Source organism: Pipistrellus hanaki, assembly GCF_964339955.1.
Source record: "Pipistrellus hanaki genome assembly, chromosome: 15".
NCBI lineage: Eukaryota > Metazoa > Chordata > Mammalia > Chiroptera > Vespertilionidae > Pipistrellus > Pipistrellus hanaki.
Genome location: NC_140517.1, coordinates 8,322,936 through 8,345,423, shown reverse-complemented (window position 1 = coordinate 8,345,423; position 22,488 = coordinate 8,322,936).

The window sequence follows — 22,488 nt, the reverse complement described above, 5'->3', positions numbered from 1 at the left end:
AGACTTAATTTTAATAGTGTAATGTGATGGTCTTTGAAATATCACTTCTACCTGAAACCTCTCACCTGCCAAAGAAAGCAATCATGGTCCCTAGACCTAAATGTAAAACAAACGTATAGAACCCCTAGAAAATTACATGGATAAAAATCTGGATTATCTTGGGTATGGGAATAACATTTTAGATACAGTACCAAATGCACAATCCATGAAAGAAATGCTTGCTAACTTAGATTTCATTAATATTAAAAATGTCTGCTCTACAACAGACACTGAATGACAAGACATTGCAAAGAAAAGCTATAGACTGGAGAAAAACTTGCAAAATATATATCTGATAAAATAATGTTATTCAAAATATACAAAGAACTCTTACATTTCAGTAATAAGAAAAATGAACAACTCATTTTGAAATGAGGCAAAAGACATCTCACTATAGAAAAGATACAGATAACAAACAGGCATAAGCTTCTGGGCATAAGTAATTATGGAAATTTAAATTAAAAAACAGTGAGATGCCACTCTGCAACTATTAGATTGGCAACACCTAGAACACATTTTCCAAATGCTGGCGAGGATTTGGAAAAACAGGAATTCTCATTCATTGTGGATAGGAACGTAAAGTGGTACAGCTATTTGGAAGACAGTTCAGTGGTATTTTTGATAGGTACTATACTAATAGTTTTGCAATTGTTCTTTTTAATTTATCTTTTAATTACAGTTTATATAATATTGTATTAATTTCTGGTTTACAGCATAGTCATTAGACATTTATTAGCCTAATCAAGCATCTATCTAACACCGTGCATACTTATTACAGTATCATTGCCTATAATCCCTGTGCTGTACTTTATATCCCCTTGACTGTTTTTAAAAATATATTTTTATTGATTCCAGAGGGGAAGAGAGAGGGAGAGAGAAACATCAATGATGAGAGACAATCAACAATTGGCTGCCACCCACACACTTTCTACTGGGGATTGGACCCACAACCCAGACATGTGCCCTGACAGAATCCAACCATGACCTCCTGGTTCATAGGTTGATGTTCAACTGAGCCACACCAGCCAGGCATCCCCTTCACTATTTTTATAACTGATAATTTGTAGTTCTTAATCCCCTTTACCTTTTAATCCATCCCTCCAAATCCCCCCTCCCGTCTGGCAACCTTCAATTCATTCTCTGTATCTACAAGTGTGTATTTTTTTTTTTTTTTTTTTTTTTTTAATTTTTGCATCTAAGTGAAATCATATGTGATTTATTTTTTTCTGTCAGACTAGTTTCACAACAGGTCATCCATATTTGTCACAAATGTTAAGATTCCATTATTTTTTACTAGAGGCCCTATGCATGAAGATTCATGCAAGAATGGGCTTTCCTTCCCCTGGCTGCTAGGACCTCCTTTGCTCTAGCCCAGAGCCCCTTTCTGCCTTTACTCTGCCAAGAGCTACCTTTCCGGCTTCCCATACTGCCCAGAGGCCCAGAGTGGCTGGGGCAGTGCAAAACACCTATGTCCAGCCCTCCCCACCACTTGGCACCTGTGTATACAAATTAACCCACCATCTTTGTTGGGTTAATTTGCATATACACTTCTGATTGGCTAGTGTGTGTCACAATGGTACAGTCAATTTGCATCTTTCTCTTCTATTAGTGTAGGTGGCTGAGTAGTGTTTCATTGTGTAGAGTGTCCCCCCAAAATGTAGGCACACAATTTGAATTATTATAAAGGAAATGTTTATTAAAAGATAATTCATTTTCAAAGTTGAGATATCAACTGTTACAACGTGAATACATTTTGGGGGGACATCCTGTATGTAGCACTTCTTTATTTTCATCTGTTGATGGACACTTACGTTGATTCCATATCTTGGCTATTGTAAATAATGCTTCAGGGAAGATAGCAATCTATATATCTCTTGAAATTAGCGTTTTGAATTTTTTTAAAATAATACCCATACATAGAAATGCTGGGTCATATGGCTGTTCTATTTCTAATTTTTTTGAGGAACTTTAACATGCGTCCCATAATTGCTGCACCAATTTGCAATCCCACCAATAAGGCATGAAGGTTCCCTTTCTCCGCATCCTCACCAACACTTGTTGTTTGTTGACTTATTAATGATAGCCATTCTGACAGGTATGAAGTGATATCTCATTTTGGTTTTAAAATTGCAATTCTCTGATGATTACTGATGTTTAGCATCTTTTCATATATCTATTGACTATCTGTTTGTGCTATTTAGAGAAATATCTGTTCAGGTCCTCTGCACATATTTTAAATTTGATTGTTTGCTCTATTAATGTTAAGCTGTATTATCAACTTCCTACAAATTTTGGACATTAATCCCTTATCAGATGTATCATTGGCAAATACCTTCTTTCATTTTGTTGATGGTTTACTTTGCTATGCAAAAACATTTTAGTTTGATATAGTCCCATATGTTCATTTTGCTTTTGTTATCTTTTCCCTAGCAGACATATCTATTGCTCTATTTTCTTATAGTTTTCTGGTTTCAGGTTGTACCATTAAGTCTCTAATTTACTTCAAGTTTATTTGTTGTATATCATGTAGGAAAGTGGTACAATTGTTGTGTTTTCATTAAAAATATCTTAAAGGTACATTTTCAAAAGTAAATATGTTCATCATCAGCTTTAACATAAAAATTCCCTTGCAAATTCTATGTACAATTTGTGTCTTCCTGGACAATTCAAAATAAGCATGAATTAAAGTAGTGTTTGAAAAAAAAGCTCCTGAATAATTTTACACCAGTCTAATAAATAAATTAAAAGCATTTGGGTCCTTTGAGCTTTTTCACACTAACTTATTTCATGCAGCATTTTCACTATTGGAGATATTTTCAATGGGACCTGCACATTTATTTTAGAAGAAACTTGAAGACCATAATAAAATAAGTATTGACACACTTTCTCTCTGAATACTTGAAGCATAACAGATTGTCCTGTGAGGTAAAAGAAGTTATAATGATTATGAAATATAGACTATAATTTCTGACTCTAAATTGCTTAGAAACTTCATTTTTCATGCCATTGATCCACTGGTACATTATAAAGCTGAAAATGTATGTGCGAAAAGGGTAAGAAAGTTAATGCTAACGCTTCTACCTAACTGCACTGACAATTGGTTTTGTGCTTCTAGAAATTTGGGGATATACAGTTTTTGAGAGCTGTAAGAGATTCGGTACCTAGACTCTTATCACCACTTTTCTCTGGTGATTAAACTTCCATTGTGTGTAAAACTGAACTATGTCTTCCACTGGAAAAAGAAAATTAACCCCTTTGAACCCTTTCTACCAATTGGGCACATTCTTGTGATAATTGATCTTTTTTTTTTTTTTTTTTTTTTTTAAAGAAGTGTAATTAGCCCGGTCAGTGTGGATCAGTGTGTGGCCAGTTGACCTATGAAATTGGAGTTCTCAGTTTGATTCCCGGTCAACATGCACAGGTTGTAGGCTCATTCCCCACTGCATGATGTACAGGAGGCAACCAATCAATGATTCTCCCTCATCATTGATGTTTCATTCATCTCAATGTGTATGAAGATCAGTTGTGAATATCAAGAGACTGGGCTAGCATAGTGAAAGAGAGGAATTTGCAGATTGGGGAAGGCTTCCTACTTCTTCCATCAGTCCCCGCCATTAGCTGGCTTCTCATCACCACTGCCACCACCAGGAAAACTCTTGCTTGTGATTGGGGAATGTAGATGACCCAAAAGAAACTATAGTTTACAGAAATCTTTGTGCCTGTCCTGTGTTCCCAAAGGGATGGTAAGGTCCTTAAAACATACTGTTTGCCAGGGCCATTAGTAAATATCTAATAAGAATTTATCTCATTAAACATACAGGACAACCATATGGAATTAGAACACTGTTATCTGCCTCACTTTTCTAATGAGAAGTGAATAATGGTATTCTAATTCCATACGGTTGATCATAATAATGGGTTAATTCATTTGCCATCCATCTTAGAGTCTGTAAGAGGTGGGGTAGGTCTGTGTAATTCCACAGCTCATGCTCCTGACCTCCTTATATACACTCTGTGTGTCTGGGTTCACTCTGCTTCCAGCATAGTTGTCTGTATACAGGGTGGCTCAATGAATCTCTGTCGCTCTAATGGAAAACAAACAGTATATTTTTATGCATTCACTAAAAATAGAATCAGACATTGAAGGAGGCACTGTTCTAGGCACAAATTAGTTGTTAATAGCATAATTATAGCCCTGTATTAGCATGCACTTCAGCATGTGAATAGCATTCTTCTAGAGGAGAGGAGATGATAAACAAATGTCGCAAGTGAGTTTTTTTGTACTGTTCAGGATGGCCACGTGGGGAGATGCCTAGAGAGCGGGTACATCCCAGAAAAAAGGCAGTGAGGTCCTGGATCCTGGAGAATGACCAAGAGATGATGAGGCAGGTGGCCAGGTGGCAGCCTGTTCGGTAGAGGAAAACTCCCAGAGAGAGGCCAACAGGTGTGTCAGAGACAGGAGAAAACAAGCAATTGCACTGATCATTTCACTTATCTTAGAAAACCTTACCAGAGAGAGATGCATGTTAGGATTCTGGAATTTCTAAAATGGAGAAACATGCTTTCTAAATGCAGAGACTCCCTGGCTGTGGGGAAAGGACACACATGAGAGAGGCTGACAAGCCTCAGAAAGCTGCTGCCAATCAGGGGACAGCGGCAGGGAATGTGCAGGAGGCCTGCCCTTCTCCCTCTTTGTATGGGGTTGGCAGCTGGAAACTGGACTTTTTAGGGTAGGATCTTCTCAAAGGAGGGGGCCGAGGGCCTTTGATGAGTCAATATGAAATGTGTCTTCATTTCGGGGAACCACATAGAAAGTTATTGGAGAAGGTGAGCATTATGTTTTAAAGTAATTTCCCTAAAGTGCTCAATTATATGTTTCTTACTAACAACATCTGTTAGCGGGAAAATAAAGATCAAGTGGCCCGTCTCTCTAGTGTGTGCTTAAGTGAGGAATAAACAGATTAAGGCATTTCATCAAATCAGGTTGCATTTAGCGGTGACATTCTGTGTGTAGGATAAATCAAGTAGGGCAGAAACAAAGATATTGTGCTTTTCTGTGTTTGCTAGTTTTACACCATTTTCTGTAGTCCTACAGGTGTTTGGAAGAAGGAGCCTTAGAGTCAGAGGGATTGCATGCATGAATCATTCTTTAATACCTCCTGCTTTCTCAATTATAAAACAAGAATAACAAAAATATCTCTCCCATACTTTTGAGGGGATTAAACAAACTAGTACAGGGAGGCACGTATTCCATCCTCACATACTGCTGTGGTTTAACAAATGCCCATTTTCTGCTTTCTATCTACTATTGACCTGTTTTCAAGGTAAGCAAACTATAACTCCCATCATAATGTAAATTATTCAGCCATGCCCAGTAGGCACTCAATATATATTTGATGCTTCGTGAAATCAATTGTATGGTTTTCTTTCTTTCTTTTTTTTCTTCCCCCGTTGTCAGAAGGACTTAAATTTTCGGAAGGAAATCTTTACCTAATTGGCCTCTCCGAAGTTCTGGCTAAGGTGTGAGGAAATGCTGATGTTTTTATTACACCTGGATTAGTATGGGAAAAGATGCCTGATGAAAACAAACCCCAAATGCAGCAGACATTATATGAGTCCATGGAGGAATAATCAGTAGGTGAGAGGAATTCACTGATGGCATCTGAATGGAAGAGGAAGGGGTTTGCAAGGTCCTGGGGGAGAGAGGTAACTGCCCTGGCTGCTTTGAAAAGGAGCACACTTGCCGGAACCAGTTTGGCTCAGTGGATAGAGCCTCGGCCTGCAGACTGAAGGGTCCTGGGTTCTATTCCAGTCAAGGGCATGTACCTTGGTTGCGGGCACATCCCCAGTGGCGAGTGTGCAGGACGCAGCTGATCGATGTTTCTCTCTCATCAATGTTTCTAACTCTCTATCCCTCTCCCTTCCTTTCTGTAAAAAATCAATAAAATATATATTTTTTTAAAAAAAAAAAGAAAGAAAAGGAGCATAATTTCAAATGACAAGACTCAGTCTTTTAGCCAGACTCATTTTTATTCTACTTTAGAATGAGTAACAAAAATATCATCATGGATCAAAATTCACAAAGCTCAAGAGTTTACACAGGGAAAAGTTTGCCTCCTAACTCTCCACCAGCTAACCAGTTTCCATGCCTGGAGGCAACCACTGCTATTGATTTCTTAAGTACCCTTCAGAGGAAATTAAACCCCTGCAAGCAAACACAATTCTTCTTTTTTTCTGGCTTTGCTTTATTTTTTACAAATGGTAATATGCTAGCACACACTCTGCACCTTTAATTCTTTATCGAAAGTTTAACTTGAAGATCAATGTCTATTGATACAGAAATGACTTCCGGATTTGTAATTGGGGAAGGATACTGACTCCCAACATCTCTGGGCACCTCTGGCTTCCTGTTTCAGTGGTGTGGCATCATCAAACCCTCCCAGGTTCCTCTTCGCCTTGCTAAGAACACCCATTCATTTATTGTGCCATTTATTCATTGGTTTAACCTACCCCAAGGAAAGTAACAAGAAAGGCGTGCAGCCTGCCTAGTGTGCTTCAGTGGTTGAGTGTTGACCTATGAGCCAGGAGGTCACAGTTAGATTCATAGTCAGGGCGCATGCCCGGGTTGCGGGCTGGATCTCCAAAAGGGTGCTTGCAGGAGGCAGCCAATCAATGACTCCTGCTCATCATTGATGTTTCTATCTCTGTCCCACCCTCTTCCTCTCTGAAATCAATAAAAAAATATTTTTAAAGAGAAAGGAGTAGAAGCCATCTTAAGGCGCCAACAGTTTTGGGGGGCCCACCATGAAGAACACATCTATATGTAAACTGTCCAATTTATCTGAAAATAAAAAGTTCCCTGACGTAAAGGACATCATGTATTCAAATATGTGTAGATGGAATTTTGTGGTTACAGTCCTCTGTTAAGCCTTGGAGTCACTGGGGAACAAGAAAACTTTCCCTCATAGACACAGCACAGTTCCAGATGCTGATGGATTCTGCTCTTCACATGGTCATGGAGAGGCCAGGCCCTATCAGTTTGCATTCTTAGGGAAGAGGATGTCTCAGGCGGACGCCTGACCATGCAGTGTTGACATGGACAGTTTGAGTTCTGCAGCTGTCATAGCAAGCAGACCCTGGAAGGAGAGCTTTGGAGATTTTATTAACTGTTTAAGGAACCAGCCTTCTAAGTGGAATGTTGAACATGGGCATATTTCAAAAATATGTGCAGATAAAAATAAACCTAACTGGTCACTGACATAGGGCATGTTGACCCTGATATTCAGTCTAGACAACATTCATTAAATATCTACCATGCACCAGTTTTGGTGTAAGGTTCTGGGAATATAGAAATCTCACAGTGAGAATCAATAAGGAAAAGCATGAAAAAAGGCAGTCTCCATCAGAATATAACAAGCTGTGTGTAGGGGTCTATGGGAGATTAAGGAGCTAATATTTTACTCATCCTGAACAGACAGGGGGAGGGGGCAAAGGAGCAGTCCCTAAGGAAAAGGAATAATGCCTTTAATAAGAGTAGGGGTTTAAGTTAAAAAATAATAAGATGAATTCTAGAAAAAGAATGCAAAAGAACAAAGCTTCTGAGACATGACAGAGCACTCGGTTTTTGGGTAACTCCAAATAGTTTTTAATGAATGAAATTCAGGATGAGCCATATTGGGGTAAATAAAGAGATTAGAGTTATTTGCGTTGCCAGGAGCCTTGCACAAACCACAAAAAGTGGAATGCCACCTTGATGGGAACACTATGGTGGAAAGGTACAGTAATTCTCCTTTAAATTAATGATTTGCAAAATCATTAAAAATGACTTACTGACTTCAAACTACAGCAACAACAATGACAGCACCAACAATGAATCTGATAACTGCTGGAAAGGAGTGACCCCAGGGAAACCTAGGGCCAGGGCATCCCAAATTATGGTTGCCAGTAAAGTTCAATTTATTTAAACTAAAATATACAACAACAACAACAACAACACACAAAAAAACACTTTAACCATTTTTTCAACTACCTACCCCTACTCCTGGCAACCATCAATCTGTTGTTCTTCTATCTAAGAGTCTGGAATACGTGTAATTGAGTGTGTACATTCTAGATTCCGCATGTAAGAGAGATTATATGGCACTTGTTCTCTGACTTATGTCACTTAGAATAATGCCCTGAAGGTCCATCCCATGTTGTCAGAAATAGCAAGATTTCATTCTTTGTTATGGCATAGTAATATTCCATTGTATACATGTCTCATTTTTTCTTAATCCATTTGTGTATCAATGGAAACTAGTCTTTTTATGGGAGACTTTAAACCATTGACATTTAAAGGAATTACTGATAAGGATGCAAGCTGGGTGGAGGGAAAGTCAATGAAAAAAATAATGGCTTCTGCCCGCACTTCTGTCTGGGAGAAAGCTGCTCCTCCAGCCCTCACTCTGAAGCCAGACAAAGCAGTTCTTCCCTCTACATCCCTGATGCTTGTCTATCTGCTCCCACAATGCTGGAGCTTAGAGCAAGTGAGGCTGTCAGTAAGTAAATCCATGCACCGGCCCCTTAAGGGGAACCTGGGACTCTATCATAAACAGCTTCTCTTTCCCTCAACCACAACCCCTGCCCATTTTCACAGTCAAAAGTTACGAGTATTTTTCTTTCTGGCTCTGGGACCCTGGGCTGAGGAGTGTCACATTCAAGAAAGTTATTACCACAACCTACTTCAAAGAATTTACCCTTATATTTTTCTCTGGGAACTTTATGGTTTCAGGTTTACATTGAACTATTTCATCCATTTTGAGTTAATTTTTGTGTATGGTGTATGATGTTGGTTCATTTTCATGCTTTTGCACGTAGATATTCCAATTTTGTTCAACACCATTAATTAAAGACCTAGCCCTTTCCCCACTGTGGGTTTTTTGTTTGTTTGTTTGTTTTTTGGCTCCTTTGTCATAAATGAATTGATCATATTCTCTTCTGTTCATGTGAATACCACACTGCTTTAATTATTGTGGCTTTGAAATATAGGCTGACATCAGACAGTGTAATGAGACTTGAAATCAGGGGGACACTGACGTCCTCCAGCCTTGTTCTTCCTTCACAAGTTTGCTTTGGCTATTTGTTGTCTTTTAGAGTTCCATGTTCATTTTCAGATTATCTCTTCTGTTTCTGAGGGGGGGGGGGATGCCATTGGGATTTTGAAGGAATTTCATTGATCATGTGTGTATATTACTTTGGGTTGTATGGACATTTTATAATAACAGTAATAATTTTTCATCTATACAATGAAATATTTTCAAAGTAAAGTCTAATTTCCTGGATATGCTGCTTAATATGAATTTATCCATAGAATTTTACACTGTTCTCTTCTGTTCTGGAATAACTTCTTTTAAATGTTTCTTCCTATATTGAGGACAGGGGCTATGACTGATTTATTATCTATATTTCCATCTCAAGTCATATCAGGCTGTTCCATGACTGCAGGATGTATATAAGTATAGACAGATAGGTAGGTTGATAGATAGCTATGTATTTAGATTTTGTTTTGAGTATGAGAAAGGATAAGTCCACTTGGGGGCGGTGAGGAGCTCATTATGGGAAAGAAAAAAATGAATATATAGTCAGATCCAAATGAAAACATTGAAACAGACCATGGACAAGGGGAATTGGGCATTTGGATTTGCCTTTAATTATCAGGAAACAAATAAGTTCTGGTATTAAAATTGCTCAGTACTCAGCAAACATTCATTCTATGACTCTATGACATTCACTGCTTCAAAAGGGTGCCTTTTCTCCCTCATAGGCCGCTGTCTCTTGTTGTTCAGATTCATTCCAGTTACTTTTTTGCAAGGAGCTCAGTAAACTTTCTAGATTATAAGTGTGCACTGTGAGACAGAGAAGGTGCTTAGTATTAGGGGAGGATATGAAAATGAATCTTAGTTTCTTTTCTCAATAAGCCTATGATGGAATGATAGAGTTTACAATAGGGATGATATTTTCTATTGCAGATTTGCTTTGTATATCATTTTATAAAGCAAGAAAAATAATGCTTCTGTTTTTGAAAATGTCTATCTGGAGCTCCAATGCATAAAAAGTTTTAGTTTTCTATCAGGTTAGGAACACATCATTTCAAAAATACTGAAATAAAGGAGTTTGATGGACAGAGTGAGTAGGAACATTGGGGAAGATACTATTTTTTTCACAAAAGACGGATGATCACAGTCTGGGAGGAAATTAATTGGGAAGGTCTACCTTAACTTTTTTTTTTTTTTCCTAAAGAGAGTCAAGCCTGAATAAGCCACAGATTGCTTACAAAGCTCTTCAAAGTAGTACGTAGGCCTGGACCCAGATTGTTCACATGCTTCCAAGTGCTATCATAGTTCACTCTTCCCCATGGCTGGTATGCATGTTTCAGCTCATTTCTTAACATTATAAACAATTCATTAGATACTATATGTAATTCACAGTCTTCTCTGAAGATTGGAAGGTACAGGCATGCCCATAAACATGGTTCCAGCTATTTATGAATGTTGATTTTGTAGTTCCAATGATATGGTGTAGTTAATTATCAGAAGCATATTAATTAGCTGTTTTTCATTAGGCAGTACTGCAAGCAAAATTAGCAACAAAATGTTAACTGGTGGAAGATCTTTATTTATTGCATATCTCATAAAGTAAAACCAAACAAAATTTGGCACACGTTCATAATCTCTGTGGCATTAATTTTGTTATTCACTAATGAACTCTGATATTAATAAATTAACTTATGCATAACGGATATTGGATCATGAAGAGATGTTTATTATGTTTAACTTTGTGCCTGGAATTTGGAGCTGGAACAAACATTGGCTGTTACCTTGTCCAAGCTGTGCATTTAAGAATGACATAACTGAAGCCCAGCTTTGAGATGGAATATCACTTGCTCAAGGTTCTATTTGGCAATATTTGGGAGGACAGATAAATAAAACAAAACAAAAACAAAGAAACACTTAGCTGTGGCCCTCTTTCCTAGGTTCACGTAGAGTTACGCTGCTGTCATGGTAGAGGGAATGTCCATTAAGAAGGAAACCCTTAACCCCTAATTGGCATTCCCACTGGGGACCATGATTGCAATCATTCAGGCTTTCCTGGAACCTGAGCCAAAGGCTTCTGTGAGAGAGACAGCCTTTGCTCTGTTTTACAATCCACTCAAAGTCAAGGAGTGGACAGTTGGTGCTAATGGGGTCAAAAACTGGCAGGAAGTCAAGGTCTTTGTGTCCACTCCTGAAACTAATAATGAATTTGTCTTGAGTTGGGCCTTTCATATGCCTTGTCTCATTTGCTCCTTATAACTAATCTGCCGGGTGTGTAAGATCATTCCCATCATTCTCCTGAGAAAAAAACTGACAGACAAAATGTCTACCAATAGACACACGACTGGCAACGCATGGGGCCAGGATGTGACATTAGTTCTCTTGACTCAAGGGCCATCATGCCATTTTATAGGTTCTTTGGCCTAAGTCCCTGGTAGGATTACTTCTTAATATAGGGCTGAGCACATTTTCCTGGATTATGGAGTCATTTTCTACCACTCTTTTTCCCTCTAGAGTTTTAAAAGGATTTTACCCTCTCCTGCAAGTCCATTTCCTCATTAATTCTTCCCCAACCCCTGGGGGAAGTTATTCCTTTTCCTACAAATTTGGGGCCCAAGCAAAAAAAAAAAATGAGAGCAGAAAAGAAATAAACTTCTTTAAAGTATCTACTGTTTTATCTAGTATAAATATTTAGTTTCACTCACTAGTGTTTCAAAGAAGACACTAAAGTCTGCACATTATAAATGAGGAAACAGATTTCCTATGGTGACTTCACAGGTGACCCACAGCGGCCGAAAAGGCCAGAGAGGAGATATGAACAGGGTTCCTGGCTACACAGGCAATGCTGTTCCTCCTCTATACTGGGTTATCAGCAGAATTAGAAACAAGTCTTTCTCGAGCCTGATTGTTAGCTGGAAGGTGATTTGAAAAGAATGTGTTACCACCATTTGTCCACCAACCAGATCTGAAATGTCATGGCTGACATGTACACATAAGGAACTATTTGACATTGAAATTGGGACTCAAAAGAACTGTTGGCCCAGAAAGGAACTCACTACAGACTGATTCATTTGCTTCTCAGCATAACCATTATGGCTAGTCGCAGTTTAGGTTCTTACAAGGGTATTTCTTGGATCACATGATCTCACACATCTAGAGGAAATAATGAACAACATAAACTAATGAACAAAAACAGATCCAGAGAAAGAGAAGCAGCAACCAGACTGTCAAACCTCAGAGGGAAAGTAGGGGAGTGTGGGGGTAAGGGGAAGAGATCAACCAAAGGACTTGTGTGCATGCATATAGGCCTAGCCATTGGCCATGGACAACAGTGGGGTGGGGGCATATGTAGGGAGGGGTTTGGGATGAGAATGGGGGGATAAGGACAATTATGTGAGACCATAATCAAAAAAGTAAATAAATAAATAAATAAATAAATAAATAAATAAATAAATAAAAAGTGTGTGTGTGTGTGTGTGTGTGTGTGTGTGTGTGTATAACGGGGCGGGGGGGGGGGAGGAAAGAGAGGAAGAGACTTTAATGCTTTCAGAGGAGAATAGTAATTCATAGAAATAAATGGAAGGAAACTAAAATATAATTTCTATCTTGAAGAAAAGGCCTTACCTGGTATAGGGTTTCGGTTTCATTCTAGTTTCTAAGCTTTTTTAGCTGCAGTATTTTAAAAAGGGAATGGCAAATTTAAAATCATGGACTTTCAACATTGGTTTGATGGGGTGATATTACAAGACTGCCCATTTAAAACACATTTCTCTTGAGGCATAAAAGCTGAAGAGTGACTCCATCTGAAGGACTTACATTTATAAAGACATACAGCATTTCATTCTGCTCAGAGGAGGGCTGGGCTGTCTCCGGGTCATGCACATCTTTGCTCAGCCTTCTCTGCTGGATCACTGACCAAGGTCACGGTGTGCTTGGATTCCCGTATGTATGAGTCTGTGACTGGCATCCTTAAAAGTATCATATCATCATCACTAATGTCCTGTGATGTTTAAATAGCTTGAACCATACAGCTAGTTTGATACATGATACAGTTCCTCTTTATTATCAAAACAGTCCCTTAGTTTGTAAAAATGTGTTCAATCGAATAGCATGTTTGTATGCCTTATCTCATTTACTATCTTAAGAACCCTGTGAAGTGGGCACCTGCAGCCCAGTGGCTCTCTTCTGTGGGCAATTTTGCTTAAACTTTCCCCATCCCAGGTGACATTTGGCAATGCTAGGCGACATTATTGCTTATTGAAACTTTTTACAATACATAGGATAATTCCCATCCCACCCACCCCCCAATTCCAATGGGTAGTGTAAAAATCCTTCTATTTTAATCCATTTTTTAAAAAATGATTGAACCGAGTACCAGAAAATCTAAATTAATTGGCTAAGGTTACACAGGGGTTTATCGTGTGCTTTCTGTCTTGAGACAAGAAGCCAGATATTTCCACTTCTTTATGTGTTACATCCGCTTGAGTACTCAGTCACACTATAAACATTTTGTATTAGAGAAGAATGTCTCTGTTGATTCACAAAAGCAAGGAGGAACTAACTACCTAGAGAATATTAGGGGGCTGGTCTCTGCATTGAGTTACCCTGGGTCTCAGGGCAAGGGTTGCCAGGTGAGAGAAAGAGAGAGAGAGAGAGAGAGAGAGAGAGAGAGAGAGAGAGAGAGAGAGAGAGAGAAAGAGAGAGAGAGAGAGAGAGCTAGAAAGTCTGCTCACCAAATTAAAACTGAGTTAGATGAGGGATAAAAAGGAGAAAAAAAAAGAGATTTGTCTGTGGAGGTCACAGAGAGGATTCCTGAGGACATTCATGAGGACAAAGAAAGAACAGCCTGGAGCGATTCTTTGATTCAAGTTCAAGTGCCCTGTGGGTGTTAAGTGATGCCTGCAGGTGCTGTTTGGGGTGTGCAAAGAGCAGCCTCATTGATTAGACTCTCCAGTGAGTTTAAGGCTCACAGGAGATGCTCCTGGAAAGCTGGGAACTCTGACCCATTGCCAGAAATGCTGACTCATTAGCTATGAGTGGAGGGGAGGGGCTGGAAACTGTATGGTAGCATACCTTTCTTACAGATTCTGATTCTAAGGCTCAGAATAAGTCAAACACCAAAGATGGTCAAACTTGAAACACACAGCATCTTATAATTGAGTCACTTGCAAATGCTGAGAGAGAATGAATGATTATTGTTTTAACCTATGAATTTGGGGTAATTTTTAAATACAGAATGATGACTTGAACACTGAGTGACTTTAAAAAAAATCTTCAACTTCCTTGAATATAGTAAGCAAATATTGATTGATTATCTCAAATTATAGCAAGAAAACAAATAGGCCATCCTGACCTTTCTGAACTCGTTGAATATCCTTCCCTGTAGCCATTTTTACAGATGACATTACCACAGAATGGTTTTATGTCATGTGGAAGAATAAAACAAAATAAAGTGAAGATAACCCCAACTAATCCTACTTACTCATGTATTTAATTTTCAAATCATGCAATTTAGATTTTGTAGAAGCAGCTATAATTATGCGTTTAACCTTGATGAACTCACTGCTACTGTTTCTACCTTGAAATATATTTGGAAACAATCCCTTTCTTTATAAGAAAAAAAAAAAGCATATGGAAATCTATAATCCTGTAATCCTCAAGTACAGTGAGAATGCTGAAGTGCATTTAAAAAACATCCCCCACATTCTTTGCTGTCCCCCTCATCAACAGGTTGTCTATTTCAGCGGTCGCCAACCCATGGTCCGCTCACCACTGGTGGTCCCTGAGGTCCAAAATGTTGGCAACAGCTGATCTATTTTACTTCTCCATCCTTTGAATTTTGACCTGGTGATATGATTGGACTCTGCCAATGTAACATTAGTAAACGTGATTTCGGGAGAAGTTGCGGATTCTCTGCATTGGAGCTTGCCCATCCTTAATTCTGGGGACCCTTCAAAGACCCGATGAAGAAGCTCCAGTTCCCCTCCAGCCCGGTGAGAAATCACAGAAAGGCCTGATCATCCATCAAGGCCACTCCCATAGTCCCATCAGAAGCCTGTGTATTTAAGGATGACCATCCTGGGTCATCTAACCCAGATGAGCTGGCCCAGACTTAGAAAATCTGCAGGTCAAGTCACAGCATTTGAACCAATAATTAATGTTTATGGTGTCCACCCATTAAGTTTGGGCTGGTTGATTATGTAAAAATAGCTGATTGATGCAGTGTTTTCGGTATGAATCACATGAAAATATGTGCTACCTTGCCCACTCTCCTGTTCTGAAGCATACCACTGCCAGGGAAAGTCCGTTTCCTTTTTGATGTTCTTTCCTGGAAACCACTTTCATGCTGTAATTACCGGCATGATGGCAGTGCTCGATTCTCAAGTGAGCCAAGCTGCCGAACCTAAATTCACTTGACCAGCTGGGTCAGTGGAAATAAATGGCTTTCTTTGACCAGACTTGGCTTGGCTCCCTTAATAGTATCATTTTATATCCCTGGTTCAAGGACACAATTTTGCTGGGCCGGGGCACATTACTGATAAACATGCCATGAAGAAATAACCGACTGGTACAGCAGATGCAATTTTCTTCCCCACACAAGAGATTCAAAAAAAAAAAAAAAAAAAAAGTGCGACCTTCTTCTGTGTTTGCCTGAAGGTCAAACCTCATTAAAGGTTAACTGAACTGGCTTGGCAAAGTTTGACTGGGAAGAAACTGCTAAAATTCTATGTTTTACAAAGCAGCGCGCTTGGAACAGAATAAGTTATTCATAGTCAGAGTGATCGCTCATCTTCTGGAAGTGAAATCGCTTTCTCCCATTCATAAACAGATGCCCAGAAAAACTAGGCATATGTTCCATTCTGATTGGCGGGCCAGCAGAAACACCTCATTTTTTAATGGATTTTTCAGTTTCAATCAGTCGAGCTGCGGGATGATGTTAAAAAAAAAAAAAATCATACACCTTCAAAGTTCTCGGGTGTTGCATTTTTATCCAACACCCCATGATAGATCATTTATAACCACCACCTTCACCTTAAACTGTCATGTTGCTGTTCACAGACATGATACAGTTAACATCACACTTCCGGCTGAAGTAACCTGGCACCTTTTAACTTAAAAATAATAAAGGGCTCACCAGGTGTATTTTCCCACACATGTTTTATTTCATAGCCCTTCCCTGCTTCCGCTCCGCATTATTTTCTAGCTGACATTTCGCATGTCATATGGTGACTTTCCTCGGGGAAAGTAAATCAGATTTCTGCCCGGAGTGCAAACTGACTAATAATAATCATCACCATAAAAGAGTGTGTTGTGTTTGGGACCAAACGTGCTATCTGGTTGTTATGGCAACTGGGATTTGCAAAGGGATGCCTGGTGGTGAGGGGCAGGCGCCAGTGTCCCTAAACCTATTCTTCATGCAAGCTTCTCCCAACAGAATAATTTGCAGTCCTTCCTCAAAATGGATGGAGAGTGACAGATTGTCAACTCCCATAACTAATGGCACTCAGGAAAGGAACCACCTTTTCATCAGAGAATTTGCCCTTTTCCCTTTTCTCTGGACTAATTTCGACAAAGGGAGAGAGAGGCAGAGTGTATGGCCCTGTATTGTTAAGGCCACTTCTGAGCCATGGTAATTGATATCAGAGAGGTGGCGGGTGCCCCTGGTATCATATCATTTCCTGTACCTCCTGCCTTTGACTTCTCTCCATCATTCCACATCATGACTTTCTCACCTGGACAACATCTGTCCATCATAAATATTCATATCAAATCTTGTGTGACATTTTACTACAGCTATGCTCATCGAGATATTTCAACCATTTGTTTACATACCACTCACCCCGGGAGACCAAGAAGTGTACAAGCATGAGTTCTGATTAATCTCCTTTTCATCAGATTCTGGAGCTTGCCAGGGACCTCGTGGTTGTCTGTGTAATGAACTGGGTCTCATGTGCATCTTCTGTGACAGCATCATTAATGTACTCTTGCTGTCCATGGCACATGCACATTAGCATGTTCTGTATAGGTTAAAAAGATTATAACACAGTGCTGAATATACCATCAGTGATAAATTGATTTTGTATTTGAGAGGAGCTTAATTTGAAACAAACAAAACATATATATATATATATATATATATATATATATATATATAATGTTGATTATGCTAATTAATCACTCTAAAACCCAGTTTTCATTCATGGAAAATGAGAATTAAAAACTCTTTCTGGGTGTTGTTTGACGGTGATAATACTCAGTTAATTACAATAATGTTGATTTAATTCATCAATAATAAAGCCTCTACTTATACTTGGTATTCAATAGTATTTTAGCTCTTTGACTCAATGTGGTAAAGCTCAGACAATCACTCTTTGAGTCCATAATGTTCTATCCTTAACAATTGATACTAACCAATAATCATCACTGAATTTTTAAATGATTGGCTCATGTAACTTGCATCCAAAAGACAGATATTAAACATAAATTGACGTCTATTGGAGATATGTTACTCCCTTCCCTTTCCACTAAGAAGAAAACACTGCCTCTATAAACCACAATTAGGTTTAAGATATTAGAAATATATTTTATTTCAAAAGAAGTGGTAGAAATATTCTTTTTGTTGAAAAGTAAGTGCCAGCATCACCTGAGTCTTAGGTACCCAGTAAGTGATAAATGATGTGGGCATACAGAGGAATCTATCTGAGAGCGAGATCAAGTTATTCTACCTAGAATCTCAGATCCAAGGACATATGCATGCATATAAGCCTAATCAAGGGACACGGACAACAGAGGGGTGGGGGCATGGGAGATGGGGAAATAAGGACACATATGTAATACCTTAATCAATAAAGAAATTAGAAAAAAAGAAATATGCAAAAAGACATTTTATAAAAAAAGAAACCCAGATCCATTGTTTATTGATAAGTTTGAAGAATATGTGTTTTTTTCTCCTTTAATACTTCAGTCTATTTTATTTATTAATATATATATATATATATATATATATATATATATATAAAATTTTGTGTGTTTTATGATGCTTTACTATCTTTTAAAACCTTTCTGGCTCAGGAGAGACTAGCATCCTCAGAGGTAGGAAAGGACCAGCCTAGGACATCTTTAATGAGCAAACTAACCAAGGCAGAGCCCTACCTTTTCCTTTACCTCTACAGCCCCCAGGGGCATTGCCCCTCTGCTTTCATCACCCTAGGCCAGGTACCAGGCAACAAGGGACCACCTACTGGCCAGAGCCCACTGAAATATTCCAACTAGCCAACCTAAACTGGTGGCCCTATCCTCTCTTTTCTTTCCTGTAGAAACTTCAGGAGAGGCTCTGGTCTAAAGCTTTCTCCTCGTTATAAAGCTGTCAGCTTCCTGATCACCCACGTGTCTTTCCCATGTGGTCCTACACATGTAGTTCCCCTCCTGGTTATGGGACCTGTGAGTCTAATAAATGTTTTCTCTGAGCCTCTCCTCTGCTTCCTTATTGCCACACCTGAATGACCAGCTCATAAAAGAATACAGAGCCTTCCCCTCCACAGTGAGTCCTCTGACTTCCTGTCTTCTCTATGGTTAACTCCACAACTTGAGATTTCTACTGACCCCTCTGCCAGAGCATCTTCCCTCTCTACTTGAATTCACTATTATATTTCTGCCTCCAAACTTTAGTCCCTCGGCCTTGGACACAGCCTCTTACTTTGGGCTGCTTGAAAAAAAAATAGTTTAGAGTATACAGTGTATTTGTTGTCTGTAGATTTCATCCTATTTAATCAATACACCTCTACCGACCCAACCCTTTCTTCCTACAGTTCTCCCACCTACAGAGAATACCCCTCCTAAGCTGCCCCTTTGCAGAATTATAACATAATAATTAGCTAAGATAGTGTACATGTTTGATATATCTAAATCCCAGTTGGACAATAAACTCCTCTATAGCAGAAGCATCAGTGTAACACAGTGCTTTGTACTCTTGGAAAATACTGAGTGTATTTTACATTAATTTATAATCTATTACTTGGGTCACAGTGAACCTGTAGGTTTTATAAAATTTGGAAAGCTTAGTAAAATTTTCCCAGTAAAATAGTTCCTCACACCATTATTATCTGTAACACATTGCCTGCAGTCATTATGTACTTATTTCACAAGCTTACATAATTAGAAATCTTGCAAGCATACTAATTTACTTCTTTCACTTAATGTCATAATTCCAACATTTACCCTGGTTTTTTACATTTTTCACAATTTTCTTCAATGCTTCTTACCCTCCCTGATAAAAGTAATATAATTCAATTCTCACTTTTCTTATTTTGGAAAATATGTTTTGTTGATACTTCTCTGCAAAAACTTATTTTCTTCCTTGGATGATATCCTAAGGAGAAGTTCCAAAAAGCAATATTACTAGTCTAATGGATCTGCATATTTTCATATGTCATAATAAACATTTCTAATCTTTCCAAAGGAAAAGAAACCAATTTATATAGTCACCAATAACAAACGTAAACTTCTTTCTCCCCATCCAAGCTCACGTTGGCTGTCATGACTATTTTTTCCTAATATGATAGTGATTTAAATCCTGATTAATTTCAGTAAGTACTAATAAGCAGCAGTCTCTTCAAATCCACTAGTATGCTTAGAGTACCTAGCAGGGGTCTTCAAACTACGGCCCGCGGGCCACATGCGGCCTGCAGAGGAGTCTGATCCTGCCCGCCAGGTTTTTTGGGCAGTGAGCGCAGCCGAGGTGTTACAGTAGGAATTAGTAGTTCATATAGTCCGGCCCTCCAGCTCTCTGAGGGACTGTGATCTGGCCCCCACTTTAAAAAGTTTGAGGACCCCTGATTAGTGTACTAGTAGCAAGGCATTAGGCTACTTGTTGAGAAGACAGAGAACAATAAAACATTACTCCCACCTGTAAGTTACCTGATTCTAGTGATCAAGAGAGATCTCCAGCAAAATTCTAATTCAGCACAAAGATAAGGTGACCAGGTGTCCCGCTTTTGGACGTCTGGTCACCTTACACAAAGATTCCCTGAAGGAGGCAGACAATGCCAGGAGAAGAATGAAAAAGATTCCACTGCCATACACCTGCAGCTATTAGAAAAGTTTATTGCTCAATGTAGTCTAAACTGTCTGTTGCTGGCTTTCTTGCATTCCTAGCAAATATTTATATTTTAGGACATCTGCCTCACACCCCTTGCCTTCACCATCTACTGGGCTGCTTTGTCCTCGCTTTCACTGAACTTAGGAACTCACCTGACAACTCCCTGACCCTCACACTCATAGATTCAAATGAGTTCCCCTTTCTCAACAGTCCCAATGCCAACATCTCATGCCTTAAGCCAGTGGTCAGCAAACTGCAGCTACAGAGCCACATACAGCTCTTTGGCCCCTTGAGTGTGGCTCTACCACAAAATACCATGGCCTGGGCGAGTCTATTTTGAAGAAGTGGCATTAGAAAGATTTTAAGTTTGAAAAATGTGGCTCTCCAAAGAAATTTCCATAGTTGTACTGTTGATATTTGGCTCTGTTGACTAATGAGTAAGCAATGGAAAGGAATTATTCTTCACCAAGTGTTTACTATTTTTTCTACCTTGTCAACTTCTAGAAATAATTTTCTGAAATGTGGGGTGTGGTAAGTTGTAGTATTATTAGCTACTATCTAGCAACTATTTACTATAATTTATTATCCATCACACTGTATGCAGTCTAGTCAGCCGCTATAGTATATCAAACTCAGGGGCTATTTAGGAGACACAAATGTTTCCTTTTAGGCCATTAACCATTGTTCTAAGCAGATTATCAGACTGCCTTGATCCCAAACCCGGACAAAAGAAGAACTTCCAAAGTGAAATGCTTCCAGTATGAACCCTCACACAAGGTGGTCCTGGAACCAATTTTTGTCTTCCTGATTTTCCATTGTTGCTGTTGTTTTTCATTCCAATGTCTGCCTCCTTTTAAAAATCATTCAATGCGTTCTAGCAACCCAAGTTATTTCAGAATGCATGGAGCCCAGTTGCCAAAGAGGACATCATTAATCAGCAGGATGCTTATGCTTAGCTATATTTTCACCAATTTAAACACTTAGCAACAAAACCCGGGCAATTCAGGCATTTCAGTAAAGTGTCATTCTTAGCAATCCAGGTTGCAGTGCAAAAAGGAGTCAGCATGCTGTAATAAGCCCTCAGAAACATGCCTCTTCTGATGCACGCCCCATGCTGTTGCTTTTGGCTCCATGAAGCTGTAATAATACATCCCTGCCTCTTGGGGCTTGCTGAGGGGCCACTTCACGTGGTTCCCAGACATGACAACTGCCAGAGCCTCCAAGACACAACTGCACCCCACCCCGTTTGAAAACATATTGCCCACATCTTCCCACACCTGCAATGGCTTGCAGGCTTGGGGACTTGTTCCCTCACAGCTGCATCTCGAAATTCAAGTTTGTTCCATTTACTTGACCCTGGAGCCTTGTCCAAACAAGCTCACTTGAGCTTTACCCAGATGGTGGCCATTACTTCTGCCTCATTCATTACTATTCCTTTCAGTCAGGGCCCTGAGCCAGCTGGCACATGGACATCGTTTTGTTTTTGTTTTTTCACAGGAAGATGGCACATCTTCATCCCTCACTGGGCAAGTCCAAAAAGTGGCTGCAAGGACTGCAGCGATGTCCATGTTGTCTGGTTGAGCCTGCGTGGTACATCTGTGATGTTTGTTTGTTTGTTTATTTATTTTTAAAATATATTTTATTGATTTTTTTAGAGAGGAGGGGAGAGGGATAGAGAGTTAGAAACATAGATTAGAAAGAAACATTGATCAGCTGCCTCCTGCATACTCCCTACTGGGGATGTGCTGCAACCAAGGTACATACCCTTGACCAGAATTGAACCTGGTTCCCTTGAGTCTTTAGGCCAACACTCTATCCACTGAGCCAAAGTGGTTAGGGCTATGATGTTTAACTTGGGTTAGTAGGGGGAAAAGGCAACTGTGGGCAATGACAAAAATGATATACAGGTCTGGTTCTTATATGAAGTGACTGTTGAAATAATAGAGCTGCATAACAAAGAACCCCACACTCAAGGGGCCTATATTTGATTACCAGTCATTCAGCTGCAGGTTGAGGATGTTTTGTTTTTCTAGGAAGTACTCAGTGAGGAAGTACTGCTTCGACTGCCAGTTGGATTTGGGTCAGCACCATGTGTGTGTGTGTGTGTGTGTGTGTGTGTGTGGGTGTGTTTGTGTGTTCATGCTTGGGCCAGGCTGAAGGGGCTGCGATTGCTTAAGACAGTGGTCAGCAAACTCATTAGTCAGTAGAGCCAAATATCATCAGTACAACGATTGAAATTTCTTTTGAGAGCCAAATTTTTTAAACTTAAACTTCTTCTAA